Raw genomic sequence first — 9673 nt, forward strand, 5'->3', positions numbered from 1 at the left:
TTTAAAGCCCAGGACTTAATTCTATTCCAGGCTTGTCTCCTATACTCACATATATACTTAAGTCAGATTTGGGGTTCCTAGATACCATTAGTATATCAATTAGCATGCTTTCAGTTGTGAATGAAATCCTTCTCAGACTGGTGCTAATAAAGGAAGTTTTCATTGCCTTACTAAATGGAAAGTTTGTGGGTAGGGCAAACATCTGGATTGATGGATTCAGAGGCTCAACAATATCAAGATCTTGGTCTCTTTCCATCTACCACTCGTAGTATCATCTTTCTCTTAGGCTGTTCCTTGAGTTTCCTCCCCTCCTAGGGTGACTACCAGCAGCAGTCAGGGTTATGTACTTTCTTATTCACATCCAGCAGGCCAGAGGACTCTACTTTCCATGGAACAAAAGTCCCAGTGATTGGACCACTATGAAAGCAATCACTGTGGCCAGGGAAATGCCATGTGATGATTGGTCTGGGTTAAACCCAGATGTGAAGTGAGAGATGGACTCAGGGAATAGTTGGAGGCAAAGAGCACCTTCTATAGGACAAAACCCCCTTTAATATCTATCACCAAGTCTGGTCAGCTCTACCAGCTATTTCTCCCTACCTCTGCTTCTAATTCTCTAGTTCAAGCTGCCGCTGTTTCTCACCTGCACTATAGCCACAGCCTTCTATCTTGTTTCCTTGCCTCCGTCCTTGACCTATGATGGTCTGTGCTCCTCACAGAAGTGAGAATAATCTTTTGACAATGTGAATCAAACTTGGCTTCCCTCCTTAAAACCTTCCAATTGGCTCACTTTTGCAATTAGAACAAAAATCCAGTCTCCTGTGACCCACAAGACCCTGCATGATCTGGCCCCTTCTTGCTTTATCTATGCATCCTCACACTGACCTACTTTCAATCTCTTGAACACACCTAGCTCATTCCTTCAGGGCTGCTTCAGGGTTTTCACATGCTATTTCTTCTGCCTCCTACGGTCCCATGATGGCCTCCACTCAAATGTATCTGCCTCAAAAAGTCCTTGCCTATCCCATCTAATGGAGCCCTAGAGCCTCAGGTACTCTCTGTCTTATAGTCCATTACCCTGATTAATTTTCTTCATAGCACTTGGACCTATCTGAAAATGTGTTCATTTGTTTGTGTATATATTGTCTGACTCCAAATGCTGGGGATATAGTGGCTACAAAGGACTTTTCTCTCTAATCACAAGAAATATCAGAGCCAAAAGTTATTAGAGGTCATCCATCCACATTTCTGTCTTAACAAGTACAGAGGACTTGGGCTAGAGAACAGAAGTGACACACTTGAGGATTAGGGAATCCCAGGTTCCTGCTCCCAGCCCAGAGAAGGACGGGAAAGGACTAAAAGCATGGAGTTGGATCAAGAAGACTCAGTTCCAGTCCTGGCAGTGATGCTTACCAATTGTGTGTCCTTAGTGCTCTACTCAATTTCTTAGTTTTCGCCTTTGTGAAATGGGGATAATGATGGCCCTTAACTCATGCGCTTGTTGTGAGGATTGAATGAGATGATGCATGTAAAGCAGCCAGTGCAAGGCCTGGCACAGGGCTAACATTTACTGAATGCTTAGCAGGGGACTAGGGAGTGGAGACAGCAGTCCAGCCATAGGAGGGCCCCAAGGAGCTGCTCTGCCTACCCACTGCCTACTTGCCAGTTTGCTCTGTTCCTAGCATAAGCAAGCTGAGCAAAGTTTCTCAATTCCAAACCCCTAATTAAAGAGAGATGACATCCATGACTGATCATATAAACATTGCAGATTCCAAACTCTCCTCTCCTGCTGCCCCCAATCCCCCTCTCAATCTCTCCCCAAAAGCTATCTAAATAAGAACAGACTTTACCACCCACCTTGTGGGCAGACTGAGCTGAGGCTGGGACTAGCTATTTATCCTTCGGCTGCTACGGGAATTCAACACATACAAATAAAGCTCCTTTTCCAGCCAAGTGTGTATTTTTCCATTAGCGTGTGGCCCCCCTGCCCAGGTTGTCTTGTTTAGGTTGGGGCAGCCTGAGGGAGGGAAGTACAAGGAGGGGGTGTGGGTTTGTGCCTTCAGAACCTGCTCCCCAAGATGGCTTGCTGCAGTGCAGCTTGCAGTCCTAGACTACACAGGCTGCCAGCAAAGCCAGGGAAAGGCTGGGGCAATGGACATAGACATGCGATGACAAGAACAATACATTCTATTTTCTCCTTGCTTCTTGGCAAGTCACCCCTGCCTCCTGCCATGACCCCTAGAGAGCACCCATCCCTCTTTCCAACTCTTAGTTTATATATTATGGTTAACAGGTTATCCGGAGTTTCTCTCTCATCCTACCCTCCCTTGCACCCCCACTTCACATCCCACTAGACTGTGTCCCATTCCTTCCATTGCCTTCCTCCTTTAACCAGGACCCTGAAACTCTATGCTTTGAGAAAGGATCTGCTTGCTCTCAAGGTTCCTTCCCTCAAACTTCCCATCAGAAATAACATCCTCCAGGAGGTAAATTCTAGGTTCTCTCTAGACCAGGTAGTTATTGCCAGGCAGTAATCTAAGCTCTTTATGTGAAAAATATTTTTTAATCTTTTCAGTAACCTTCAGAGTTTAGGTACTATTATTATCCTTGTTTTCCTGGTGATGAAACTGAGACTCAGAGAGGTTAAATAAAACCTAAGGACAACTGGCTGTTAATGGAAATCTGGGATTCCAACGCAGGCCTGTCCGACTCCAGAATCATATTTATCAACTGTATGGATTCTGTTCTAGTATTTATACATCAGTCTCAATTCCCCCATAGTCATCATTGGATAATGAGCAAGTTCCTCCCCTTCGGTTTCCTCCTCTATAAAATGAGGATGTGGCTTAAATGCCCTCTCAGGTTTCTCCCAATGCTGACACTTGGCAGTTCTGCAATTCTGAAACTACCTGTAAAATCCAAGGGCAGTGAGCAGTGCCTGTGGATCAGGTTTAGTGATAAAGTAAATGAGGTTGATCTCAGTTACCTTTTTACCTTCTTTTTCCATTCTCCCCACTCCTTGAGCATTTTCTTGCCCTAGGTTATCCATAAAGGACTCCCGCCCAGGCCTGCCATTCCCACTTGACAGCCTATACTGACAATCCTTTTGATGATCTTCCTCACCCATCAAAATTCCCATTCAATAGCTGTCCTCCTCCACCCTAACAGTTGAGGTCAATGGATTTACTCCTGGGCCATGGAGGGGGCGTTGTTAAAGAAGCCTGTTTGGCTTCTCCATGCAAGTGACAGAAATCTAACAATCTCACTTGAGCAAACCAAACTTATTGGCTCATAACCTGAGAAGTCCAAATGTACTTTCAGGCATGGCTGGGTATAGATGCTCGACCCATGCCATCAAGATTCATTTCTCTCCAAGTGGTAAGACAGACACTGGCAACTCTACATCCTAATAGTCCAGCACCTCCAGTGAAATGGTACTTCTTTGCTCCACCAAAGTTCCCAGATCGGGTCTCATTAGAAACTCTTGTGAAATGAACACATCCTTGGAGCCAAGGAAGAGAATAAGCTGTGAAGGCCTGGGTCATATTCCCTCCTCTGGAACCTGGAGTGGAGTCAGTCCCACCTGAACCACATGCAGTAGACAGCAATGGGGGTAGCTGCCTGAAGGAAAGTCAAATCGATGTTACAGAAGAAAAGAAGTGGTTATTAGGCAGGCTAAAGCAACAGATGCCTACTCAAAGGGCTATGCCTGACCTGAAGAAATAAGTAACTGTAATGGTGGAATTTCAACCACTCTGGTAGCTGTTACAAAGGAGAGTGTCAGGAACTTGATGGCCCTTCAAATCTCATCATATAAATATCTGCCCACTCTGCTTTCTTATGAACAGAAAGGACATGCCCAAAGGGCATGACATGGACCTGATGAATGAGATATCAGAGTGGCAGTTCTCAGGGATATAAATGGTTTGAGTTCAGGCAAGAAGCTATCTGTTACTCTACATTATTTGCATCTCTTGGCCAGATGGTCACTTTAGGTTGAGAAACAGAATCTTTTTTTTTTTTTTTTTTTTTGTCTTTTTGTGACCAGTAAGGGGATCGCAACCCTTGGCTTGGTGTCGCCCGAACCAGGCTCAGCCAGTGAGCTCACCGGCCATTCCTATATAGGATCCGAACCTGCGGCGGGAGCGCCGCTGCGTGCCCAAGCGCTGCACTCTCCCGAGTGCGCCACGGGGCCGGCCCGAGAAACAGAATCTTTATGGATGTACTTAGATATGTTGATTTCTTAATTCTTTTGTTTTCAGCCGAAATTGATTGAACACCTTCTTTGTGCTAGGCCCTGTGAAAAGGACTGAGGATACAACAGTGAATGAGACCAACGTGGTTCCTGCTGTCATGGAACTTTCCTTCCATGCCTACTGTCCATTCCCACAGCCCTGGCTCAAGGAGAAGCCCTGAGCAGTCATAGTTTGTCCAGTATGACCCCACACAAATATTTCCATTCATACACTACAATTTAGTGGACCAGGACAGGTGCCTGGCCTAAGAAGTCAACCCATTGGCCATTGACCTATGATTGGCCTACTGTACGTAAAGAAGTTTGGCTAGTCAGAGTCTCTCTCAATCTCTCAGGACATTGTCCTGGGAAATACCAAAAGAAAACAAGACAATTAGCCCAGAAACTGAAGCTGAAGGATGCATAGAGAGGCCTTGAGGAAGAACAGGGATCACAGTGAGGCACATGTGAGCAGAAGTTATGAATAAACACAGACTATGAGTCAAAAGAAGCAGTGAGTAAAGAAAATATATAATCACTTAGAATTACTCTTTTGACCCAGCAATTCCACTTCTGGGAATTTATCTTACAGATATATGTACACATGTGCTGTATGACATCCATACAAAGTTACTTGTTGCAGTATTGTTTGTAAGAGGAAAAGATTAAGCAACCCACATGTCCATCAGAAGGGGAAAGGCAAAACAAAATTATGATACATCTATATAATGGGATATAAACTGCTGCTTAAAAAAATGAGAAAAAATGAGTAAAGACTCATGTGGAAATATCTTTGAGCTATGTGAGTAGGTGAGAAAAGCAGAAGCAGAATTGTGATATGCTACCTTAGGGTAAAAAAGAAAAATAAGTATATATATATGAATCTTACTTGTATATGTATAAGAAAACTCTGGAAGTGTAGATAAGGAACTAATAACAGAGATAACCAGTGAGGGTTTGGGAAATGATCATATAGGGACAGGGATGGGAGGGAGACTGTTAAAAACATGTTATTTGAACCATATGAATGTATTACTTATTCAAAAATCAAATTTACAAAAAGCTTTTAAACAAAAGGGGGTGAGGAGGGAGCAGTTGATTGTGGCTGAGAAACACACAGATATAAAAACAAGCCCACAGAGAGAGCAGCTGAGCCTGCAAAAGGTGGGCACCAGAGTGACAGATTACAGATTACCACAAGGTCCAGCCCCACTGCTCTTTCTGGTCTCGGATGTGCTGAGATTCTGCCTCCCTTACTGCTCCACACGTATCCTCTCAAGAAGCATGAATTTACTTGAATTAACCCCTGAGTCTCTTTCTCTTAACCCAGGCTAACAAGAACAGCTGAAGAAATGACCTTCCCTGCAGCTGGGCCAGAAGGATGGAGGGATTTGGAATGCTCTGTCTTCAAGAAGAGTTGAGAGCAGGTGTCCTCTCAGAAGGGAATCAGGCATTAGGCCAGTACGGCCCTGATGCCATTCTGGGGCCAGCATCTCGTCCCCATGACTGCAGGTCTTTGTTGAACTCAATCTCTTTCCCTTACTCCAAGGAGGGGCTGCCTGGTTGTCTTCAGGGAATTATCCCACTCTCAAGCAAGGCTTAGGGGACAAGAGTGAGTGAGGAAGTTCACCCAAGGAGAGGAAAGCAAGTTCACAGTATCAGGAAACCCCAGCAGGAGTCGTGGGTCTGAGAAGGTTTTCAAGGTCTGAGTAACAGGAAGCCCAACCCGCTCATTGCTTTCTTTAAACTACTCTCTATGCCTAACCCAGGGCTAAGCATGCAAAGGGCATTTCAATACGGGTGAGTGGAATTGATTCTGATGCCTCCAGATTTCAACCACAAGCCTCCTGGGCTGTGCCCCAGAGGCCACAGAACTCAGAAGGCAGAGTAAGAAAGAGCCTTTCTGCTCTGGTCACCCCTCTCTCAAAGCAGTCCCACCTCTGGGCACACAACCCATGGCTCTACCAGAGGCAGTAGCAAGGAGCTGAGGGACACATATGGTACTTTCACTGGTGCTTTATTATACAGAAGAATGCAAATATTTACATCTTGACAATTCTTACACTTCACATAGCTGGCGAGGGCATGGGACTGGAACCCAGAAGTGATGTAGGGGTGGTGGGTGACTGGTGGGAGAACTTGTTAAACCAGAGCAGAGGTAGTTAGAGGACACGGTGCCAGAAAAGATCACGGGTTCTAACTACCTCCCATCATCTTCACTTGCTCAAGCCTACTACTGTTGCCAGCTCTTCCTTCTTCCCCTCCCTTACTCCTTAAACCTTTTATTCTTCCTGGAAAAGGAAAGCAGAAGGAGGTTGAAAGGCTGGAGGAAGGAGAGAAAGGCAAGGCGAGGCCCAGCCGGAGGCTCTGTTAATCCAAATCAAATCTCAGCTCTGAATTTTTTGGGTTTCCCTCTTCGTGTATACAGAGGTAATTCTTTTTTTTTTTTTTTTTTTTTTTGTGACCGGCGCTCAGCCAGGGAGTGCACCGGTCATTCCTATATAGGATCCAAACCTGCGGCGGGAGCGTCGCCGCGCTGCTAGCGCAGCACGCTACCGAGTGCGCCACGGGCTCAGCCCTATACAGAGGTAATTCAAAAACTATGATCCACCATAAGAAGTCCTCCACCACAAGTTGGCCTGAGAGTACACTGTAGTTTGCACTGGTTTCCAAGGCACAGCACACAGAGCTCAGGGCAGCACACACCAGGTCAGCAGTTCCCAGCATTTCTACCACCACAGACCCTTTGGATGGATTCTTCCCCACAGACACCATTTTGGAAGTTTTTGTCAACCAAAGGAAATGCATTTACATGCAGTGAATAACTTGGTTTTTGATTTTGTGATTAGTCAAAGATATACATTATCTTCATAATCTTCTACTGACCATAATGGAGATAACCAAAGGAGTAACACACTGACTTGCTGGAAATTCAGTCAAAAACAAAGAAATTTTAGTGTACAGCCTTATTTTGGGTAAGTGCACAACATCTACTAGACTCTTTGAACAATGAAAATAGTTCATGGCAAACACCTCTACTCCCTTCCCCCACACCTGTCCTCTGACCAGAAGGTCCAGCCTCAGCAGATGCCCAGAACTTTAGAAGAAGACAATGCGGTCAGAGGTGCCACCCTAGAGCTTGCAGCCAAAAAGTACTGGCCTCCCCTCCTTTTCATAGAAGAGGCCATCTGTGGAGAACAATTCCTGTAACTCCTGAACTTTCAACGCCTGGCTACTCTGCTCCATCTCAATACTGGCTGCTTAACTCAAGGGGAAAATGACCACCAAGTAGAGGTGGTGATTGGGGGCAGAGAATGAGAGCTCTGGGGGTGATTTCTTAGCAACCGAGGCTCCCAAAAATCATACTAACTTTGTCACCCCTAGGGCATCTCAGAGAACTCCTTTTCCTGATAAAAGGTCACCAATTCTCAGTACCCAAAGTAGGACAAACGCCTTCCATCCAGGGCTCTTGATCAGCCCTGGGGAACTAGGGAGACCAGGAGTTCTCACATAAACGACTGATAAATAAATCCACTGTCATTTAATGAGTACCTACTCTGAGGTTGACCCCATGCTAGGACCCTAAGGTTCTCCTGGGATTACAAGGTCAGCACATTCAGTTGCAGCACCTGTAAGAGTTTAAGTAACACTACTAGTCAATCGAGATTGAGAAATGTGTCAAGTGTCATTCATGCTCTGTGCCAGATCCCTCCACCCCAGCCAGGCAGCCTTGCTGACCTATGTCAGAATTTCCATTAGGCATTAGAGGCAGCAGGTAGCTAACAGAGAAGCTAAGCTGCATAAACTTGAACTATGAAACTAGAAGGAGGGCTTTCTCAGGGTTGTTTTTATGGTGGGGCTCCTGGGGGTAGGGCCCGGCTGAACACTATGTCGGATTCAAGAGGAGGGCTGTGTTCCAATGATCTCAGAATTCCAGACTTCTGTCCTCCCAATGTGACTGATGTTGGGGTGCCCTGGAACAAGTCTCACCTTTTCTGAGTCTTGGATTCTCTTTTTATGTCTGCAAGGACACCCCCGCTCTCACCTTCTCACCCTGAGATTGAATGTGTGTGTTTGGGTAAAACACTCAGAGGCTCTTGGTAAACCACAAAGTAGGAAGGTCATGAGGGGAGAGGCAGAAGGGTCAGTGAATTATTTGGGGTACCCAGGTACCCCAGATACCTGTAATGCTTCCTAAAGTTTAATACCTACAATATAAATATTCCTCCTCTTTGCTGGCTACTGGCTCCTTGGCCCACAGAGAAGGCAGGACCTGGGATGAGAAGGGAGGACCCAGCTTGTGGCAGGAAGTAGCAGGGGCTTCTGATGGAGAGCCACAGGAAGGCAACTCAGAGCCAGAGGGAGCCCAGGTAGCCATAGACTTCCCTGTGTGTACCCTGCCAGGATCCAGGAACCCTCCCTCTTGTGCAAGCAGAAGTTTCATTGATGCTTGGGCTTGGGGAGCACAGACAAGGATCCCTCTCTTCCTGCCCCAGGTCAAGGGGTTGAGGCTAGAACCACACAGCAGATACCTCCCCATCCTTCCCAGTATAGGATAAGAGAGGTGAGAGGTAGAGTGTGAAGAGTCTCTTCTAGTTGATGCAATCATCGGTTGCCTCTGGCACTTCACCCCAGGTCTAACTCCTAGGATCAAGGCTTTCAAGGAGTGGTGGCATCTTTTGATGTCACTGGGTAGCACTAGATGGTACAGAGATAAGCACTCTGGGAGAAAGCAGTGCTAAGTTCTGTGAGATGTTAATAGGTATCCAAGAAAACCAAAAGAGCAGACAAAAACCTGTTGTCAAATAATTTGGGGAACTGAGTTAAACATAGTTCAACAGATCTGACTGCTGCAGGAATTCTCAGGGTCTTTTCTACACTAGCATGTGCTGTGAATCTCAAAGAAAGGAACATAATGTATAATCTCTTCCAAAACATTATTTTAATAGGAAGCCTTCTTGCATGGCATATGTCAACATTATTGGGACTCAGAACACATTTTGTATTCTATCCATGGGTCACCGGGGAGATGCCCAATGCCTTTGGTGGTCCCTTTCCAGGCCTTTCTCTGGGCTGTCTCCCTGCCCATTGTGCCCTGATCCTGGGACAGCTCGGCACCCTGTCTCCTTCACTGTCTTTTACTTCTCTCGTTTCCCTTGAGCAGACCAATTTCCAGGTCTCTGGTCTACAGCTTCAGACATGACAGGGAAGAAGCCCAGCATGAAGGTGAGGCTGAGGAAGGCCAAGGAGAGACCAGGCCAAGAAGCACTCACTGGTGATGGCCTCGGGAGGGAGAAGACCATGGAGCTAGGACTGGGCCATCCTGCTATGGATCACACTGCTGGGTTTTGGTTATATTTATTTTGTAAGCAGCCATCATTCAAGGAGTGAAGAGAGAGGGAAGGGAAGAAATGGAAAGAGAAGAATGGGCAGGGACAT

This window comes from Cynocephalus volans, chromosome 11 (genome assembly GCF_027409185.1).
Source record: "Cynocephalus volans isolate mCynVol1 chromosome 11, mCynVol1.pri, whole genome shotgun sequence".
Taxonomy (NCBI): domain Eukaryota; kingdom Metazoa; phylum Chordata; class Mammalia; order Dermoptera; family Cynocephalidae; genus Cynocephalus; species Cynocephalus volans.